The following is a 22,059-nucleotide window of genomic DNA, read 5'->3' on the forward strand; positions in this document are numbered from 1 at the left end:
AATTTGAGGTTTAAGTCTGATTTAGGGTTTAAGGGTTAGTGTTTAGATATTAAGATTCAGGGTTTGGGGTTTATTTAATTTTAATCATTATTGTAAATAGAAAATTGGAGCACCATGTGTCTCCCAAATTGGAATAGCACTGTGCTGCTTGCGATTTAAAAGTTATTGTATAATATACATTATTCAAGCAAATAATTTTGGTTCATTATCATTCGAGCAAATTTTTCCCTGAACGTTATAACAAAAAATTAGCCACAAGATTGAAAAGTTTCATGAATTATTAACTATCAACCGGTCTAGTTGTACAAGAAGTTAAATTTTAAAATATTAATTTTTATTTTTTTTAAAATTATGCCTAAAGTTTAGCTTCTGTTTCATTTTAGTACATGCGTCAAAAAATAATGTTAAGTTTTGGAAAAAATATGAAAGTTTAGATGTTAAAATTGATCAAATTGATAGTTTAGATATTAAATGAGTAGTTTACCCTTAAAAAAAATCTTGATAACTCAAACCTAGGGCTGTAAATGAGACGAGACAGATCGCGAGCTACTCGAGATCGACTCGATCAAGGCTCGATAAATACTCGGATCGAATGGACTCGACTCGAGCTCGAGTTCTTAACGAGACGAAACGAGCTACTCGATATTTGACTCAAAAAGCTCGTGAGCAGCTCAAAAATATAATATATTAAGATTTTATTTTTTAAAATATAAATTATTAATAATATTAATATTTATGTATTGTTTTTTTTTTAAAAAATACAGTAAGATTTCATGTATTTAAGGTTCATGTTTGAGTTTGAGGCTTCAATCGAGTTAAGTTAAGATTTTTTTTTCATTTGAGCCTTTTCGAGCTGCTCACGAGCTTCAGTTCAGGATTTCAAGTTCGAGTCGAACTTGAAAATTTTAAGCTCGTAAGTTTTCAGTCGAGCTCTATTTCAAGTTTTCGAGTCGAGCTCAGTATACTTGAGCTCGACTCGGCTCGTTTACACCCTACTCAAACCGATGGACATGTTTAATATATTAGTGACTAGGGATGGGTGTCAGGTTCCGACCTGACTTGACTCAATCGAGTTGCTTTAAAAAAATTGGATTCGGGTCGAGTCTAGTTTGGTTTAGGGTGAAAAAATCTAACCCGACCTGACCAAAAAATAATAAAAATATATTACATATTTAGGAATAATTACAAAATACTCATATTTATATTATTTTTCAATTAAGTGACTATTTATTAAATAAATTAATGATTTTATATTATTTCGGGTAAATTAGAGTGAATTTTATCTCAAAAATCGAATTGAGCTTCAATTTGGATGAAATTACTCTAAACTCGGACTCAGGTGTTAGGTGGATGTATAAAATTTTCGGATCGAGTTTGTTGGAAACTAAACCCAACCCGACCTATGATCATCCCTATTAATGACACGATCATATGCTTGTACGGCAGCGTTTAGTCTATGCAAAAGCCTTCAAGGCGTTAAAACTTCCGTTCCGTCCCCAAAAAGCCTTTTTATTTTATAAAAATAAAGAAAGGAAGAAATAGAGACCGAAAACAAACAATTTTATAATTCAAATCTTTTCCAATCTCTTAATTGAGTTGTGAAGAGGAAAAAACAAAAAACAAAAGAGAAAACGAGAGAGTCATGGTTTCAACGAGACGAAGTGCATCTCTCTCCGGTAACAACAGCAAGAGATCTTCTTCTTCTTCTGAAGATAAGCCTCACGAGTCTCCGAAACGACAAAAGGTGACAGCACAAAACGCATCCGGATGATCTTTCTTGATTTTTCTTGGATTCTTTTTTGGGGGGTGATTTGAGTGTGGCGGATTTGAGTGAAGGTATTTGACTTTTTCAGCGGCTTTTTTTAGGTGGAAAATGCGGAGAAACCGATGCCGGCGGCGGAGAGTTCCAAAGAAATGTGCACGCCGCCCGCCGTGGATCCCGGAGATTGTGGGAACTGCGAGGCTCCAATCGCCGGAGATGACGCGAACAACGCGGGGAAGGCGGAGACGTCATCCGCTGCTGCTGCAGCTGTGGTACCACCGATCGCCGATGGTTAGTTTTTGGTTTCGAGGTTTACGCGATTGGCTAATTTCGTTGCTATTTGAGTTTAATTTCAGTGAATTTGGATTTGGATTTGAGTTTTGTGGATGCGTCCGTATCTGAAAACTGTTTTAGTGTCTCTTTTAGTGTGTTATTGGATTTGCTTTTTAGTTTATTTTCATTTGTCGCTTCTTGAATTTATGTCTCATTTGAGTTAGTTTGGATTTGCATTTTCTTTTCTGAATCTTTTTCTTTTTGAAATTTGAGCGTGTCATTTTTACTGAATGTGGATTTTCTTGTTTTAAAGGTTCTGCACCGACTCTGTTGGATAAGGGGAGGAGCTCGTTCTCTACTTGGAGTATTTCCCAGAAACAAAATCCAAATTTTGATACTTCTATACCTTGGTGCAGACTTTTGTCACAGTCTGCGCAGGTAAAAATTCAAACCTCTTAAAGTAAACATTTCTCTGGTAATTAGTCTTTGTTTGCTCGGTAGTTGACATAAAGCACTGTACTTTCAGATTATCTTCTGATCAAGAATCTTCTCTCTGTATATTTATTTAATCATTTTGTGCTTTTAAGATATCTGAACTACTGGTGTTTCTGTAGATTGACTTAAATATAATTATGTTATTATTTGTAATGAGTTTGGGGCGTTTCTCAACTACAGAATCATAATGTTTCCATTTGCACACCAAATTTCACGATTGGCTCGAGTAAACACTGCAATTTCCAATTAAAGGACCAGACAATTAGCGCAGTGCTTTGCAAGTTAAAGCATGCCCAGGTATCACTATCACCGAGATTTTCCATTGAATATGTTGCTTTCTGTTGGATTCATACAAAATTAAGAACTCTTCTGAATTCAAGAGGAAATTGTCACTTGTGTTTGATCCTGAATATTTTATGGGCGTGCTGTACTGACCTCTTTTAGATGCATTAGCTTTTTGATTTAGGGTGCTTTTTTCTTCCTCCTTTTTTCCCTTCCATTTTTTTTGGATGCCACTGCTTATATTTGTGTTGTGGAGATAAAATCCTTAATATGTATATGCAGTATGAGTACTCATTATTTGTCAACATGATCAGCACGAAGGCAGCGCGGCAGCAATGTTAGAAAGCACTGGGAGCAAGGGATCAGTTCAAGTAAATGGGACAGTGCTGAAGAAAAATAACACTTGTGTGCTTAAGTCGGGTGATGAGGTGGTCTTTGGTTTGCTGGGGAATCATGCATATGTATCCTTTTCCTGGGTTTGAGAGAAAGTGGTTAAAATCCTTCGCTTGCTTGTTGAGTGTTATTTGTTTCTATGTCTATGCTTATTTTATTATCTCCTTAATTTCAATTGATTTAGATATTTCAGCAACTCATGACTGAGGTTGCAGTTAAGGGTTCAGATGTCCAGAATACCATTGGAAAGTTTCTGCAACTCGAGAGGAGATCGGGAGATCCATCGGCTGTTACTGGGGCTACCATATTGGCATCACTTTCAAGTTTGAGGCCAGATTTATCCCGCTGGAAATCTCCTTCTCAAGCCAGCAGTAAGATCCAGCAGGTGACTGATGTGACTACTGCTGCAGATGTTGATCTTGATGGCATTGAAGGAAATTCAACAGCAAACATAGGGAATGATAAAGCTGCAGATGTTGGATCAATCAACAAGAATCTTCATTTTGATTGCAACCACAACTCCAACACAGAGGCAGGCAATGTAAAACTCTCTGGGGTGAATGATTTGTTAAGGCCTTTGTTGAGGATGTTTTCACCATCACTAGTTGTAATCTGAAATTGAGCAAAGTATCTGTAAACAGGTATTGGACAGAAGAAACGAGTGGATGAAGAATTCAAAGCCGCGATGCTATCAAGTATATCACTCCGCTGTGCAGTATTCAAAGAGGACATTCATGCAGGAATTCTTGATGGTAGAAACTTAGAAGTGTCATTTGATAACTTCCCATATTATTTAAGGTATGGTACAAATTTCATGCATAACCGTTTCTTTTTTATTAAACAAATATTTCAAATGTAAACGAGATTTCTCTTAATCTTTTGTTCATTGTGCTGTCCCCCCATGCAGGTACAATTAAGAGCATACCTAAACTCATGGCATGTGTGCAATTACAACATTGAATGATCAATTTGGGATTATTTCTTAAAAGTTTATGATGAGGAAATTTTACTAGAAAATGTTTTTGTAGCCATTTTTCAGTTTTGTGTAAATTCTTTCATTTTTCTAAATCCAAGTGAAGGTTGGGAAAATAATTTAAAATGTTGTTTGTCTTGCAACTCACCTTTTCCAATACATATATGGCCATAAAAAAACCTACAAGTTGGACTCACAACCTCTCTATTTCTATTTGTGATTTTCCGGTTGCCTATGTTTTCTGTTCTAGTAGTTATTTGCTGACTTTTAAAGCTAGCCTAGACAAGCTAAATTAGTTACCGAAACGCGCATTGGTTTGCATCTAGAAAAGGAACTCTATTAGTGAGCATTAGAGGTTGTTAGGGAAGGAAATAATGAGAAACAAGTAGGATCCTCTTCAGTTACCTTACTTCAATAAATCTCTGGCCAGGTTGGTATGTGACAATACAATAGCTTGTAATTCAAGGTTGTCATGTGAAATTTATGTAAACCTTACACTGTTGATCTGATAGTTTAGCTATTTAAGTTTATTTTATCTATTATTCCATGCATTCTCAATATTGTTTTTGCCAGAAATAGATGCAATAGATCGGTCTAGGTTATTTATTGAATGATATGCCATTAAGGAGTGAATTTCTGTCTTTCCAGTGAAAATACCAAAAATGTACTCATAGCAGCTTCAATCATACACCTCAAGCACAAAGAACATGCGAAGTATACTTCAGAGCTAACCACCGTGAACCCACGGATTTTACTCTCTGGCCCTGCAGGTGTGTATGTTTCGTTATTTTTCTGTCTAGACAACAATGTGATGCTTGTATTAGAAGCATCACACTTGATCTTTTCCTTAAAATGGAAATGCAGGGTCTGAGATATATCAGGAGATGCTGACGAAGGCACTTGCTAATTATTTTGGGGCCAAATTGCTCATTTTTGATAGCCATTCCTTTTTAGGTGTAAGAAATCCTTTTTTCTGGGTTATGATCGTTGACATTATTGCATTGTTGTTGCTTTCATTATCCAATTTCATTGTTAGCATATTATTGCTTCAGAAATTGAACATACTAAAGGCGCATATAACTCAGTAAAATTGGTGATTTAATATGTTATAGGGTTTGTCTTCAAAGGAAGCTGAGCTTCTGAAGAATGGAACCAACACAGAAAAATCCTGCACCTGTGCCAAACAGAATTCTGGGCCCATTGATTTGGCCAATAGTTTGACTCCAGCTGTTGAAGTAGACACTTCAAGTGCGGTGCCTGATGCTACTTGTGAGCCTGAATCTCAGCCAAAGATGCAAGCTGATTCCATTCCTTCTTCTTCTGGGGCATCTAAGAATAAAATGTTTAAGATAGGTATTTGCATTTCCTTGAAAAACCTTTCAGATCGAGTCTTTGTGTGATTGACATTTCAGAAGAATTGTTATGATTTGGATTTAGTTTTGTGACAATTGACCTAACATGGAACATGCAGGTGACAGAGTGAAATTTATAAATACAACTTCAGGCAGTCTATATCCAACGGCATCTCCATCTAGGTACTGCAACCTCTCTCTACTATTTTTGGAGAGATTCAGAAGGTGGTTTTAATTAAGCATGTTGTCTCTCCTTATTTAAGCACCCAATGGTTCAAGTGTATTAATTGTTGAACTTTTTTTTTTTGATAGGATAGAAGGCCTCAATAAAACCCCCTTCGTGATTAACGGAACTTAAAAATAGCTCCTTAATCCGCACAAGGAGGAAAAGAGTGCCCTAGGATTTCATTAAACTCAAATATAACAAAGTAATACAAACTAATCTCCCTCAAGAGATACAAAACCAGAAAGAAACAGCCCTTAACAGAACATAATTCGACCAATACCACCTTAGCTAGGACATCCGCCTCTATATGGCTGTCCTACTAACCCAACTAATAAAACCTTCATAAACACTAAGCTTTTGAATAATGTCTTTAACAATTTGAACATAAACAACAGGACAAGAGACCACATCCTTAACCCAGCCAACTGCCACCTTACTATCACTCTCAATAATCAATCTATCTTTAAACCTATGATAAATAGATTCATAAAAATCTAAACCCTTTAGGATAGCCTTCAATTCCATTAAAGTTGGGGGCCCCGGACCAGCAGGCTCTTTGAAGGAGCCAAGAATCGAACCAAACATGTCTTTCAAAATACCACCTAAACCACTCCTCTTCCAATCACTCGAAGTAGCCGTCCACATTAAGTTTAATAAAACCTTTTGGAGGAGGGGACCAAGGAAACACGGTTGAAATCCGATTAGAATGGGAGGAGTAGGAATCCACTAAGGAAGGGTCAGCAATAAGATCATCCTTGGAAATAGTAATATGAGTTTCCTTAGCTAGAAACCATGAAGCAAGCCTGCACCTTGCTAGAAAGAAAATCTCTGCTCGATCAAGCTTCCCTCCTTCAAACACTATAAAATTCCTGGTCTTCCAAATTGTTCATAAAACAGCTCCAGGGATAAATGACCAGATAAGAGAGTTGGTCTTCAAGTCATTCCAAGCCAATAGGAATCTTTTAGCATCTGCATGAAAAACAGACTGAAAATTCCAATAGCCCAAGAATTTCATCCAAATTGGCCAAACAACCGAACAAGAAAAAAATAAATGCGATGAAGACTCTTCTTCTAGATTACAAAAAGAACACAAAGTATCATTTATGCCCTGAACACTTCTCTTAACCAGAGCTGTCTTCACTGCTAACTTCTTTAAGATAACTTGCCAAAGAAAAGTCTCTACTCTTGGAGGCAACAGACCCCTCCAAACACTAGACTTCCAAAATTTAGCTTCCTCCGAATCGGGAGAACCCGAATAAGATAGATTGACACATGATTTCACAGTGAAAACCCCTTCTCCATTCCCCTTCCAAAACAGTCCATCAGCAGCATCAACAGAAATAGAAAAATCAGAGATAACAACCATCAAATTCGCCCATTGCTCAAATTCCCAGTCATTCAACTCTCTCCTCAACTGAACGTTCCAAATCCAACCCCCTGAACTGAACTCCCCAAACTAAAATAATCTTCCTGCTTTATTCACTGCAATAGAAAAAAGTCTAGGGAACAATACCATCAAAGGATGATCCATTGCCCAATTGTCTTGCCAAAACCGAATGTTCCTCCCATTGCCAATTTTATAGCTATATTTACCTCTGATACTACAGCCCAACGAATCAGCTTTATAATGAAAAACTCACCTTCCTTGATGTTTTACTTTCAAATTTCAGCATGGTTCTCGATAACCTAGTCTGGATGAAACTACTTGATGAGAACTAAAGAATATCTGTAACTCTACATATTTTTAATGTAATTGGAACCTATCTAACATGTTTAGTGATATTTTGCAACTTGAAAAACCTTGTTTTCTGCTGGTAGCTTTCCCTCTGACTACCTAGGACTTCCTTTGGGGGCTTCTAGGAATTCTGCTGCTATTTGGAATCCAGTGATCAGTAAATTTTCCAAAAAGTTAACTGGTTGGAAGGCAGCGTCTCTTCTTTAGCGGGGAGATTGGTTCTTATTAAATCGGTTTTATGTTCGCTCCCTATTTATTATTTATCTCTTTTTAAGATACCATTTCGGTTCTAAAAATCCTCAATTCAATGATGTCAAATTTTTATGGGGAGGTGGAGTTGATAAAAGTAAGATCCACTGGGTTAGTTGGTCAAATGTTTGCAAATCTAAGATGGAGGGGGGTTTGGGTGTGATGAATCTGAACTTGATGAATAGAGCGCTTCTAGAAAAATGGTCTTGGAGGTATGCAAACGAGAGGGGATTTGTTTGGAGGGATTTCATTTGTTCTAAATATAATCTGGATCCCTCTTTGTTAATGTTTGAAAATAAATCTCCAAACAAAGTTTCTTGGTTGTGGAGATCAATGGTTTCTAATCACTTTAAAGAGGACCCTGTTGGCTTTAAGCTGAGAAGTTTGTGTTCTAGTATAGTTGGAGATGGCAAATGTATTCGGTTTTGGCAGGACCTTTGGGCTCTAGATTACCCTCTTTTGATTATCTTTCCTAGGTTGTTTTCCATTTCCATCAACAAGATAGGAAAATTGGTTGAATTTGGGGAGTATAGCTCTACTGGATGGAGTTGGGAAGTGCAATTTCGCAGAAATTTAAATGATTGGGAGATTGAGCAGTGGGCTAATCTGATGACTGTTATCTCGTCTTTTGCTTTATCTATGGATAGCTCGGATGGAATGATTTGGAAAGGGACCGGTGATGGACTGTTCACTGTTAAGTCGGCTGTCAAGCTTTGTTCATCCGGTTCTCTGGGTTCGGAGGAGGCTTACTTTTGGAATAAGATTGTTTGGAAGGGCCAGTTGCCACCAAAAGTTGAATCCTTTATGTGGCAGGTTGTTCTAGGGAGATTGGCTGTTAAAACTGAACTGGTGAAAAGAGGGGTTTCAGGAATTCAAAACCTGTTGTGTCCTCTTTGTATGGTGGAGGAAGAGTCTCCAACGCATTTGTTTTTCTCTTGTGCGGTGGTGTGGTCTGTTTGGAACAAATTTCTTAACTTTTGGAGAATTAAGACTGTCTTCCATTCTAATGCAAAATCTTTTCTCTTGGCTTGGGATGCTTTGAGGACTAATTCAAAGATTTGGTATCTCATTCCAGGGGTGGTTATGTGGACTACATGGAAATTGAGGAACTTAATTGTTTTTGAAGGAGGGAAGTTGGATGAGGTTGAGTTCTTCTTCTTAGCAAGATTTAGGCTTGCTTCATGGTTTTTAGCAAAAAATAAAGGGGTGTGTATTCCAAAAGACTCTTATTTCAGACCCCTCCTTAGGGGACTGTTGTTACTTTCAACCTAATAGGATTAAGTCTATTATTCCTTGGCATCCCCCTCCTAAGGGTTTTGTGAAAATTAATGTTGACGCAGCTACGACTAAGGATTGGAAGAAGAGCGGGTTAGGAGGAATTTTAAAAGATTCTTCTGGATATACCTTAGGGTCTTTCAAGGAGCTTGCTGGTCCGGGGCCTCCGACTTATATGGAGTTAAAAGCTATTCATAAAGGGCTAATATTCTTTGCGAATTTTCGAGATAGACTTCAGGACCGGTTGATTGTTGAAAGTGACAGCAAAATCGCAGTGGACTGGATTAAGGGGGTTGTTTTTTGTCCTGATGTTTATGCAATATTGGTTAGAGACATTGTTCACAGGCTTATAGAGTTCGGAGGGCTGGTTAGATGGGGTTAGCAGGACAGCCAACATAGAAGCCGATGCCTTAGCTAAAGAAGGAATTGGTTGATTCTATATTTATAGTTACGTTGTTTTATGGTTGTTTCGAGTTTTTGGTTGGTGGGGTGTATAATGGTTGTATCTTATGTAAATTTATGGTTCAATAAAATCCTAAGGCACTCTTTTCCTCCTTCCGCTGATTAAGGAGTTCTATAAGCTCCATTAATCAAGAAGGGGTTTTTAACGAGGCCTGAAATTCTTATAAAAAAAAACCTTGTTTTCTCTCTCATTTAAGGCTAAAAGTGAACATGCGCTTCCACTTGATATCAACTCACCGAATATGGCCAGCCATCTAGTTTTCTAGTTTTATCCTTTTTCATACATGTTCATTCTGGTGGTTGGGTTTTCCCCTCTCCTGGTGACAAGGCATTTGTCTTTTAGCATGCTTTAATTTATTTTTCTATCAAATCAATTTACAGAGGCCCACCATATGGGGTTCGTGGGAAGGTTGTGTTACTCTTTGCGGACAACCCTTTCTCAAAAATTGGTGTAAGATTTGATAAACCCATACCTGATGGTGTTGACCTTGGAAATATTTGTGAGGGAGGCCATGGATTTTTCTGCAATGGTAATGCCTTGTACATTTCTCCATGATTTGCATCTATCTATGAGCTTTTCTTTCGATTACTAAGCTCTGTCTCTATTTCTCTCTTTCTTACAAATGTAGCTTCTGATCTTCGTTTGGAGAATTCAAACACCGAGGATTTAGATAGATTACTCATTAACACATTGTTTGAGGTGACATTTTCTTTATATTTGAATAATTTCATGAATCTTGTCTGGCTAGACAGTTTGCATCCATTTTTGGTTCCTTATTAACTTGAATCTAATGTTTTTATCAGGCTATATACAGTGAGAGCAGAACTTCTCCTTTTATTTTGTTTATGAAAGATGCTGAGAAGTCTCTTGCAGGAAATACTGACTCTTACTCCACATTTAAGAGCAAACTTGAAAAGCTTCCTGATAATGTCATTGTGATTGGTTCACACACTCATACTGACAATCGTAAGGAGAAGGTACATTTGTTTTTGTTTTAACTCTTCTGGGTTGTTATAATCCATTTGTTTTGGATTGTGAAAAGATAAATTAAAGTAAGACACCAATATCAGAGAGAATTGGAATCCAGAATTGCAAAAACCAATGAATTTAAGTGGTAGGGTGATGCCAAGAGGAAGTTAGAGGTGTTAATGAGAAGAAATGCTGTACAGCAGCTAACTGCTTATTGACTTTTAATTGCTATTTAAGAAATCTCTATAACCTGTGTAACACTACCCTGACTTTTATATGATCTGTGATCCATGTTTCAAATAGTGTTTGCTTCTAAACAACTTCTAGGGTTCGAATCCTGGTGTTGCAAGTGGAGCAAAATGGGTTGGGAGTACTCGATATGGATTAGTCGGCCAATGGGTTGATACCAGTGGTTATACCAATAACAAAATAGCATTAACTTTTAAGCTGCATTTTTTTAGTTTGGGTGTAATCTTCTATCATAAATATACAGAAAGATTTGTGATTAGGAGTATGTTCACCCCCCCCCCCAAATTATCAGGAGTAATTCTGCTTGTCTTATTATTTTAAATGTTATATTTAGGAGTACCTTACCCTGTGCTCTATATTATCCTTGCAGTCGCATCCTGGTGGTTTGCTTTTCACAAAATTTGGTGGAAGTCAAACTGCTCTCCTTGACTTGGCATTTCCGGTAATGATTATTTTTTGGAAAGACTCTCTCTCTCTCTGGTGGGGGCTGCTTAAATTGTGGCCACTACGGATGCTTTTATTTTATTTACCAAATTTGTAACTAATGGTTGAATGTGGGTGGCTTCCAAAATGATGGGGGTGAAAAGTTGTGGTTCTTTTTAAAGTTTTTGATTAGTTTGTAAAAGAAAATGCTTGCACAATAAGTTTCTCATACTTTTTAACACATTAAAATGCCATGTAATTTTGATGCTTACGTATTTATCTTTACATTCTCTGGTGGCTGGTTGCAAAGCTTTACCCTTCCCTTAAACTTCATGCCCAAAGGATTTACTCTTAGTTCTTGGCATAATCTCCAATGGCGTTACTAGATAAACTGACATTTTTTCACTTATATACTGTTCAATATTTGATTTCTTGTTCAACTGTGCATTTTTTGGGAAAAAGGGGATCCTCATTATGGGTTTTTACAATGATGCAAATTATGCATTGGCTATTGACTGTATGTATCATTCCCTATATAAATTGAGTTCTACAGTTTGGGAGTTGCATATTATTCAAAACGTGAATATTTTTTCTTTGATATTGCATCAAAATGCTTGAGTAGAATTTGTCTGAGCCTTTTCATGTTGATGGAATTCTTGATTGAATGTTTGTCATTGCACGACATATAACTGGGAATTGTAAGTTTAGTGTTATCTGTAATTCTCTTATGAGATCTGAGTTTAAGTATATGGGTAATATGTTGTCTTTCGTATTGGGCATCTTTTTGAATTGAATTTGGGATAACCGAGGATGTTTAGTTTTATTTTAAGTTGAGCTGTTTCATCCCTATGCTACATTCAGTTGTTGTTATGTTGTAAAGATGCTGGACCAGCTATTCTTATGCTAAGAAAATTTTCCTTACTGTTTTCACTATGTTGTAGTTTAGTTTGTCTCTGTCACATTACATGTATGTTTTTCCTCCTACATACACTTGCACATTTTTGTGCACAGTTCACCACGTTAGAGGTTATATTATTAATTTAGGGGTTGTGGTGTTTTTATATTTTCAGGATAGTTTTGGTAGGTTGCATGACAGGGGGAAGGAAGTTCCAAAGGCTACTAAAATTTTGACAAAGCTTTTTCCAAACAAAGTTACCATTCACTTGCCACAGGTCTGTATGGTGTATCCCAAATAATTTGTGTTTGTTGCACTGTGTGTGTTTTTCAGAACAGAACTAATAATGAACCTATGTACAACAGGATGAAGCCCTGCTGGCATCTTGGAAGCACCAACTGGATCGTGATGTTGAAACTCTTAAGATGAAGGGAAATCTGAATCTTCTACGATCTGTTAGTTTTCTTTTTTTGTTTGTCTTCTAAATGCTAGAGATCAGTTTATGTTACCTTTATCTTCTATTCAAGGCTTTAAGATCAGTGAAACTTTTAGTCCTCTTCAGATAAATCATTGTGGAGTTCTGGAACTCTTATATTTCCATCAAGGATGGCACCTAGATATTATGTCATAGAAACAGTTCTATGGTTAGAAAATCTTTTTTCTTTGCAAGCTTTTGTTCATACTTTATGCCCATTACATTATTTTCTTGGGGTATGATGTGGCGTGGTTTGTTCTTTGGAATGTACACTAGAATAAATTTACTACTTATTTTAGGTTTAGGATTTAGAACTTGAGAAGTACTTTTAATTTGATGTCTGGGTTGGGGAAATATAGTAACATCATATCATTTATGAAGTTTTCTGACATGTTAATGGAGCCTTCTTCAAGAGGGCTGGCTTGTCAAAAGGTGGTTTCTGTGCAAGGCCTTTTTCCTTACAAGGTTTCCTTGTTAATGTCCAAAGGCTAAGATTTGGAGAATCCATTTGTGAATGAAAGATGAGATTTTTTATGTTTTTACCCTTCAGGTGTTTTATTTTACCTTTAGGTAATTGGATTCCATAATTTATTGTCCTGTCTCCTTTCTTCCTCCGGCCCTTGACATTGAGCCCCCAAACAATAGTCTTTGACAATTGATACTATGCTTAAGCTTTTTCAATTTTTGATAACTCTCTTGACATGCTATGGTTATAGATATGGTGGCATATTGAAAATGATTACTATTGTTGTATTTTTCGTTTTTCTATGTAGGTTTTGGGTTGGAGTGGGATGGAATGTGAAGGGCTTGAAACTTTATGCATCAATGATCAAACCCTTACAAACGAAAGTTAGTTTTCTTTTGACATATTGTTGTATTAATAATTCCCAAGCAAAATATTCCCTTTTGAATTATATTTTGCTATCCATTTCAGGTGCAGAAAAAGTTGTTGGATGGGCTCTAAGTCATCATCTAATGCAGCATCCTGAAGCAGATTCTGATTCGAGGCTTGTTTTGTCATGTGAAAGGTACTGGGTTCATAATCTTTTCATTTTTCAGAAGAGTTTAATTGCAGAGTCAATTGTCGGAGATACTATCATAAAACAATTGCTATTTTGCAGTATTCAGTATGGCATTGGGATCTTACAGGCTATCCAGAATGAGTCAAAAAGCCTGAAGAAGTCCCTTAAGGTCCTTGTCAAACCTTTTTTGCGAAACAAAGTGCTCTTTCAAGGCTCGTTTGTGTTTTCTGATTCCTAGATTATAGTGTATCTCTGACAAATAAGAGTCGATTAATCTTCATTATGGTGGTTTTGCTGATCTCAGGATGTTGTAACTGAAAATGAATTTGAGAAAAGGCTTTTAGCTGATGTCATTCCACCCACTGATATTGGAGTTACCTTTGACGATATCGGAGCTCTTGAAAACGTGAAGGATACATTAAAGGAGTTGGTTATGCTTCCTTTACAGAGGCCTGAACTCTTTTGCAAGGGGCAACTTACCAAGGTTATCTGATAAATAGAAATCCCCCCACCTCATATTTCATTTACCTTTATTTGATTTAAGATCTTTTTGGTACTCTTTTATGGATTTGTTTTATTCTCTTTGCTTGCTATAATACTCTCTCTGAACTGTTATGTCAACAGCCTTGCAAGGGCATACTTTTATTTGGACCTCCTGGAACTGGGAAAACTATGCTGGCAAAAGCTGTGGCTACTGAAGCTGGAGCAAATTTCATTAATATATCAATGTCAAGCATCACATCGAAGGTCACTTCTGTTGTTCCTTTTAACTGATTTGATTTTGCAGTGTTGATAATGTCTTGCTAGAAATTTATGTATTTTTTGCTGCAGTGGTTCGGTGAGGGTGAAAAATACGTGAAGGCTGTTTTTTCGTTGGCGAGTAAAATTGCTCCAAGTGTCGTCTTTGTTGATGAGGTTAGTTATTCATTATCCTCAATTTGTATTTTTAGTTTGGGTCTATGCCAATTCATTTGCTTTTCCTTTCCTCTATGCTTTGTCTTATAGGTTGATAGCATGTTGGGCCGGAGGGAAAATCCCGGAGAACATGAAGCTATGCGTAAGATGAAAAATGAATTTATGGTGAACTGGGATGGTCTACGTACAAAAGACACAGAACGGGTTCTTGTACTTGCAGCCACAAATCGGCCTTTTGACCTTGATGAGGCTGTCATTAGAAGGCTTCCACGAAGGTAAGAGTATCACTTTGGCTCCTTTTGGAGAAAAAAGAATGAAAAACGAAAATAATGGAACAGGGAAATCAAAAAAAGGTTCAGACTCGGTCCGAATTACAAGGGCAACATACAGTTTCAGTAAGGGATGAAGTTCCAGTTAAAAATAGAGCTGTTCTAAAGAAGGTGAAAATGGCTAAGGATGTTAATCAAGTGGGCCTTAATGCGTGTAGCACTTCATTTTCTTGTGAGAGGGGAAGAAATTCAGTAATTCACAATGGGTGTGCAGAAATTAAGAAGAGTCAGAATCGTTGGAAACTGGGTTTTCCAGTTTCAGCTGGTTTATCAATTAAAAATATTGGTGGGAAGAGGAGCAGCAGTCGCTTTTCAAGAGTCTACAGAAGATCAATAGGTAGAAGAATTTGGCTAAGCTCGAGGAAAGAGGATTCTAAAAGTGGCTGTCAGGTTTTTATGAATAAAGATCAAAATGCTCCTGAAGGTTTTATTCAACCGGTTTCCTCCGAAAACAGGGGATCTGAACAGGATGTTGATATCTCTTGTTTGTTGTTAAGCAGAATACAACGTTGGTTCCATTATTTTGTAATAATCATTTTGAGGATCGGTCATCAACCCAACTTTCTGCTTCACAGATTTGCAGGAATTTCAGGAGGGAAAAAAGAATTTTAACAAGGGAAGCTGTGGAACTGGTTAATATGTTAACTGTCTTTTCCCCTCAGTTTTCGAAATTGGTGGAGGAAGCCATGGCAACTTGGGAAGTCTGTCAGTTGCTAGGTATTTCCTTCAAGGAAGGGAAGAAGACGTTCATTGAAAAAATTATTAGTCTTGATAATGGCTCGGAGACTGTTAGGAATGATTGACTTCTCAGGGCTGGTTGATTTCTCGGGGAAGATCAAGGGAGGTTTTTTCTTTTTATATGATGATGTTAAAGTTATCTATTGTGACTTGGAATGTTAGAGGGTTGGGTAGAAAAGAGAAGCAAAGGGCTGTGCAGAGATTACTGTATCATCACTGCCCTCATTTTTTGTGGTTACAGGAAACTAAATTGGAGAAAATTCAAAAAATCTATTTCTAGAAGGTGGTTTAAACAACTTGCAAGGGTGTATTGAGTCTTCTTCGGTTGGTGCTTCAGGGGGTTTACTAAGTTGTTGGAATGACAATATTTTTGAGTTGGATAATCAATTTGTTTCCAGTAGATTTATAGCTATTTCTGGGAGTTTTCGTGCAAATAATTTCAGATGTAGGTTCATCAATGTATATGGTCCGTCTGTTGAGGAGGAGAAAGGAGGCTTCTTTGAAGAATTAGGCATGTTCATTGGAGGTTACAGTGATCCTATTTGTGTTGGAGGGGACCTAAATGTTTATCTTCATGAGGACGAGAAGATGGGTAGGGCCCAAAATAGGAATTCAGTAGAGATTTTCAGTCATTTTCTGCTGAACACAGGTTTAATTGATCTACCATTGAGTGGGGGTCGATATACTTGGTGTAATAACCAAGATTCACCAACCTATGTTAGATTGGACAGATTTTTGGTTGATAGCCAGTTCTTAGCCGAATTTCCAGATTTAACTCAATCTCTTTTGCCCAGGTCTGTGTCTGACCATAATGCAGTAATTATTGAAAATGGTGGGGATAATTGGGGAAAGAAACCTTTTAAACTTTTTAATTATCTGATGGATGAAGTCGGATTCGAGGATGTGGTCAGCTTATCAATTCGAGATTGTAAGAAAAACTAGAGGAATACTGGAATTTTCAGCATACTGAAGAATACCAAAATGGCAATCAAAAATTGGGCAGGGAGGAGAGACAAGTTTCCAGGGGATTTGATTTCTGATCTTGAATCGAAAATTCAAAAGCTAGAGGTGGATATTCATCAGGGTCTAATTGATTACAGTTCTGAGATAGCACTTGAGTTGAAGAAATCAAGAGCAGAACTATGGAGACTGTATAAGATAGAGGAGCAGATTTGGTTCCAGAACTCAAGATCGAAGTGGGTAGAAGATGGCGACAGAAACACAAGATATTTTCATACATGTGCTTCAGTTAGGAGGAAAAGAAATGCATTGAATGCTATTCTTGTCAATGGCAATTTTGTTCATGACCCGAATGTTATTAAAGCAGCAGTTAGAGATCATTTTTTCAAGGCTTTCAATGATCAGTTTACTCTTCAAGTGGAAGACATTGGGCTGGATTTTTCTAGTATTACACTCGAACAGAGTTTGAGATTAGAGAAAGAATTTATCGAGGAGGAAATTTGGGAGTCTATTGAGTCTTGTAATGGGAATAAAGCTCCTGGGCCAGACGGTCTAAATATGGGATTTTTTAAAAGATTTTGGAATATGCTTAAGGGAGATGTTATGAAATTTTTCAATAATTTCTATTTGGGAAAAGAGTGGGAACACGGTATTAATCATACATTTATTACTCTTATCCCTAAGGTTTCTAATAGTGGCGATCTTGATGACTTTAGACCTATTAGCTTAGTTGGTGGATTATATAAGATCCTCTCCAAGTGTCTTTCGAGGAGATTGAGGAGCTGTATTTCAGATTTAATCAGTCCCACACAATTCGCTTTTATTCCAGGCCGTCAAATATTAGATTGCTCGTTAATTGCCAATGAAGGAATTTATTTTTTGAGGAAAAGTGGACTCAAAGGCTGTGTTTTCAAAGCTGATTTCAAGAAAGCTTATGATTAGGTGGATTGGAGTATTCTGTTTTTAGTTATGGAGAAAATGGGTTTTGGTTCAAAGTGGAGAGGCTGGATCAAAAAATGTGTTTCAACAGCTTCAGTATCTGTACTGGTTAATGGAGTCCCTACTGAGGAAATTCCTATGGCAAAGGGTTTTAGGCAGGGATGTCCTTTATCTCCTCTGTTATTTAATTTGATTGGTGAACTCCTTAATTTACTAAATGTAAAAAGGGTGCTTCGTGTATTCCAAGTTATTTCGGGTTTACAGCTCAATTTGAGGAAATGCAAGCTTTTTGGTGTGAATTTGAATGATGAGGAGGTGAATGAGTGGGCTAATACTATTGGTTGTTCTGTTGGAAGCTTTCCTTCTAAATATCTAGGGCTTCCTTTGGGGCTTCTAGGAATTCTGTTGTTATCTGGAATCCTGTAATCAGTAATTTTTCCAAAAAATTAACAGGATGGAAGGCTGCCTCTCTTTCTTTAGCAGGGAGACTGGTCTTGCTTAAGTCGGTACTATGTTCGCTTCCTATTTATTATTTATCTCTTTTTAAGATACCAGTTTCGATTCTTAAAACCCTGAATTCACTGATGTCAAATTTCCTATGGGGAGGGGGTGTTGAAAAAAGTAAGATCCATTGGGTTAGCTGGCCGAATGTATGCAGACCAAGGATGGAGGGGGGTTTGGGTGTGCTGAATCTAAATTTGATGAATAGAGCACTTCTAGAAAAATGGACTTGGAGGTTTGCAAATGAAAGGGGGTCTGTCTGGAGGGATCTTATTTGTTCTAAATATAATTTGGACCCTTCTTTGTTATTGTTTGATAGTAAGACTCCAAACAGAGTATCTTGGATTTGGAGATCAGTGGTTAATAACCACTTTAAAGATGACCCTATCAACTCAAAGTTAAGAAGTTTGTATTCTTTTTTAGTTGGAGATGGTAAATTTATTCGATTCTGGCTGGACATTTGGGCTTTGGATTATCCACTTCTATTAATTTTCCCTAGATTGTTTTCCATTTCGATTAACAAAACAGGCAAATTATTTGAGTTTGGGGAGTATAGCTCTTTCGGCTGGATTTGGTATGTGCAGTTTCGCAGGAATTTAAATGACTGGGAGATAGAGCAGTGGGCTAATTTGATGATTATCATCTCGGCTTTTGCTCTAAATTTGGATAATTCGGATGGGATGATTTGGAAAGGGTCTGGGGATGGGGTGTTCACTGTGAAATCTGTTGTCAATCTATGCTCATCAGGTTCTTTATGTTCGAATGAGGCCTACTTCTGGAGTAAGATTGTTTGGAGGGGTCAGCTGCCACCAAAAGTGGAGTCCTTTTTGTGGCAGGCTGTTCTAGGGAGGTTGGCTGTTAAAACAGAACTGGTGAAAAGAGGAATAGAAGGAATTCAGAATCTGTTATGCCCTCTTTGCATGATGCAGGAAGAGTCTCCTTCACATTTGTTTTTCTCGTGTTCGGTGGTGTGGGCTGTTTGGAATAAATTTCTCAACTTCTGGAAGATTCAAACTGTTTTTCATTATAATGCTAAAAGTTTTCTCTTGAATTGGGATGCGTTGAAGACTAATTCTCCGATTTGGTCTCTCATTCCAGGGGTAGTTATTTGGACTACTTGAAAATTGAGGAACTCAATTGTTTTTGAAGGAGGGAAGTTGGATGAGGTTGAATTCTTCTTCTTAGCAAGGTTTAGGCTTGCTTCATGGTTCCTAGCGAAGAATAAAGGGGTGCATATTCTTAAAGACTCTCATTTCAGACCCCTCCTTAGGGGACGTTTGTTCCACCCATTCTAATATGATTGTGTCTACTATTCCGTGGCATCCTCCTATGGGTTTTGTGAAAATTAATGTTGATGCAGCTACGACTAAGGATTGGAAGAAGAGTGGTTTAGGAGGAGTTTTAAAAGATTCCTCTGGAACTACATTAGGGTCTTTCAAGGAGCCTGCAGGTCCGGGGCCTCCAACATTTATGGAGTTAAAAGCTATTCAAAAGGGGCTAATGTTCTATGCTGATTTTCGAGCGAGAATCAAAGACAGGTTGATTATTGAAAGTGACAGCAAAATGGCAGTGGACTGGGTTAAGGGAGCTGAATTATGTCCTCATGTTTATGCTTATTTTGTTACAGACATTGTTTACTGGCTTAATATGTTCGATGGTGTGGTTAGATGGGTAAGCAGGACAGCTAACTTAGAGGCTGATGCCTTAGCTAAAGAAGGAATTGGTTGATTAAATGTTGATGTTTATGGGTCACAAGGTTGCCTTGTGTTGACCTGTCTGTTTACTTTACTTTTAGGGTTGTATCTTGTATATTATTGTTTTGTTCAATAATATCCTAAGGCACTCTTTTCCTCCTTCGCTGATTAAGGAGCTTATCAACAAGCACCTTCAATCAAGAAGGAGGTTTTTAATGAGGCCTGAAATTCTTATAAAAAAAAACAGAAATTGTGGACACTGCATAGTTTCCCGCCTAAGATCATTTCCTCACGATGCAATCTTATGTTATAGTGGAGAATGAAAAGACATTTACTTCATGGAATATAAAATTTTGTAGCACACGGAATATCAGTCAGAAATTTTGTGAAAAAAATATTATCTTCTTTCCCCCTCTTTTTGCTTCAGTTTCTTTTGATGCTGTCCGTCTTTTGAATATATGCTGTACGAATTGCATGTCACCACCTTACTCCAGTTTAAGTTACTGGTAGTTTGAGGCCAAGATCTAATGGCTTGGTGGTAATTTGGCAGATTAATGGTAAACTTGCCAGATGCTGCAAATAGAGCGAAAATACTAAAGGTTATTCTTGCAAAGGAGGACTTATCTCCTGATGTCGATTTTGATGCTATTGCGAGTTTGGCAGATGGATATTCTGGGAGTGATCTTAAGGTTACATTAACTGCTCTTTTCCTAATTTCTGATTGATTTCTTTCGTGCACCTTTTTGACTGTCTGATTGACTGGTTGCTCTGTTATATTGCAGAATCTTTGTGTGACTGCTGCACACCGTCCGATTAAAGAAATTCTAGAAAAGGAGAAAAAGGTAGGTGTTGTAGTGTTAACTGTTTTGTTATATGGAAGGATTTTGTATAATTTTTTGATGCAATGTTGATGACTTCATGAAAGTTGGAATTAGTGGCGATAGTTTGCGATTTTACTTTTAACGTTGAATCGTCCTGTGTTATGTTTGGTAGATTATTGGTTATTCATGCATTCCCCTATTGAAGAACCAATGCTCGGTCGATGCAACCATTATGCTATTGTTGACTTCTAATAAATATTTTTTGCTTAATTGTATTTTTCGTATCGGCGCCATGTTTCTAATAGTTTCAACATTGATGGCAGGAACGAGCCGCTGCTCTAGCAGAGGGAAAACCACCTCCGCCTTTGAGTGGAAGTGCCGATATCCGCTCTCTAAACATGGAGGACTTCAAATACGCTCATGAGCGGGTAATCGATAAATATAAGTTATATTAGTTAATTTTTCCTCCAAAAAAAGGGAGGGAAGAATGTCATAACTGATTAAGCTACTTCATTTCAAATCTCAACAGGTATGTGCCAGTGTATCATCCGAATCCGTAAACATGACTGAGCTGCTTCAGTGGAATGAGCTATACGGTGAGGGTGGTTCACGAAGAAAGATGGCTCTCAGCTACTTCATGTGAAGCTGTCTGTGTCTTTTGTACAAATGGTTCGTACGCAACTCTTCCAAAATCTCTCTTCTCGTCTTCTAAAAGGCCTGTATGCAAGTAAGTTTTACCGTGTCACGGCACGTCCGGTGTCGCTCACTCGTATTTTGCCTGTATAATGAAAGCATAGGTTTTTAAGTTATGATTCTCAGTTGTTACCAGGCTTCTCTGGAGGTGGCATGTTAAGGCAGCGAAACCAAACTGACGTTTCAGGCAATGGTTTCGCGGATTTTGTTTCGATTCCTTTCGCCATCTCCTCTCGTTGCCTGCACATGAAAGAGCATGTTTCTAATTTTGTTGTATTTAAGTTATTTGACGATCTCATTTCATAAAAAAAAGGACGCTGTGAATATATATATATATAGTGATTCTTTTTTCATGTTTGCCAGGAATTCTTCATCAACGAGTAATGCTCAAAACCATATTTGTTTGATTTCCTAGGTTCTTGGTAAATGTGCCGATACGAGCACCGGACTTGTCGTATCCGATGGTCCGGCAGCTCGTCTGGCCTTGTTTGTTCATATTCTGATATATCCGAAACTCTTCCCCACGGTTTTCTACCTCTTACTCTCCACAACAAAATAACATTCAAATTGAACTCCAAAAGAAGTGATGAAAGAATTGTTAGAGTATGGGTAAACTACACGTTTTGTAGCTCGATAGTCATTTTTGTTCTTTTTGGGTTATCTAATTATTTTTTAAAATTTTGTTTTGATTTCCTTTTCGGTCACTTGCCGTTTAAAAATTAATGGTGTTATTATGTCATCATTGAAAAAATAAAAAAATGTTACGTTGGTGGTTTCGTTAATTTTTTTAATGGTGGGTGACTAAAATGTAATATTATGTATGATTTTGGAAAATGAATAATTGGAGGATCAAAATGGAATAAAAGTATAGTTTACATAGGTTGTTCTTTTTGTATGGTATATTTTTAACAGCCCTATAAAAAGTTATTTTGGACCTATAAAAGTATAGTTTACAAAA

The 22,059-nt window shown here is 37.2% G+C and overlaps 1 pseudogene; it reads left to right on the forward strand.

The window, feature by feature from the left end:
• Positions 1 to 1,583: 1,583 nt before the first annotated feature.
• On the forward strand, positions 1,584 to 21,217 carry LOC120185126 (annotated as a pseudogene).
• Positions 21,218 to 22,059: the final 842 nt, after the last annotated feature.

Source organism: Hibiscus syriacus, unplaced genomic scaffold (assembly GCF_006381635.1).
Source record: "Hibiscus syriacus cultivar Baekdansim isolate YM2019G1 unplaced genomic scaffold, ASM638163v2 tig00112988_pilon, whole genome shotgun sequence".
Taxonomy (NCBI): domain Eukaryota; kingdom Viridiplantae; phylum Streptophyta; class Magnoliopsida; order Malvales; family Malvaceae; genus Hibiscus; species Hibiscus syriacus.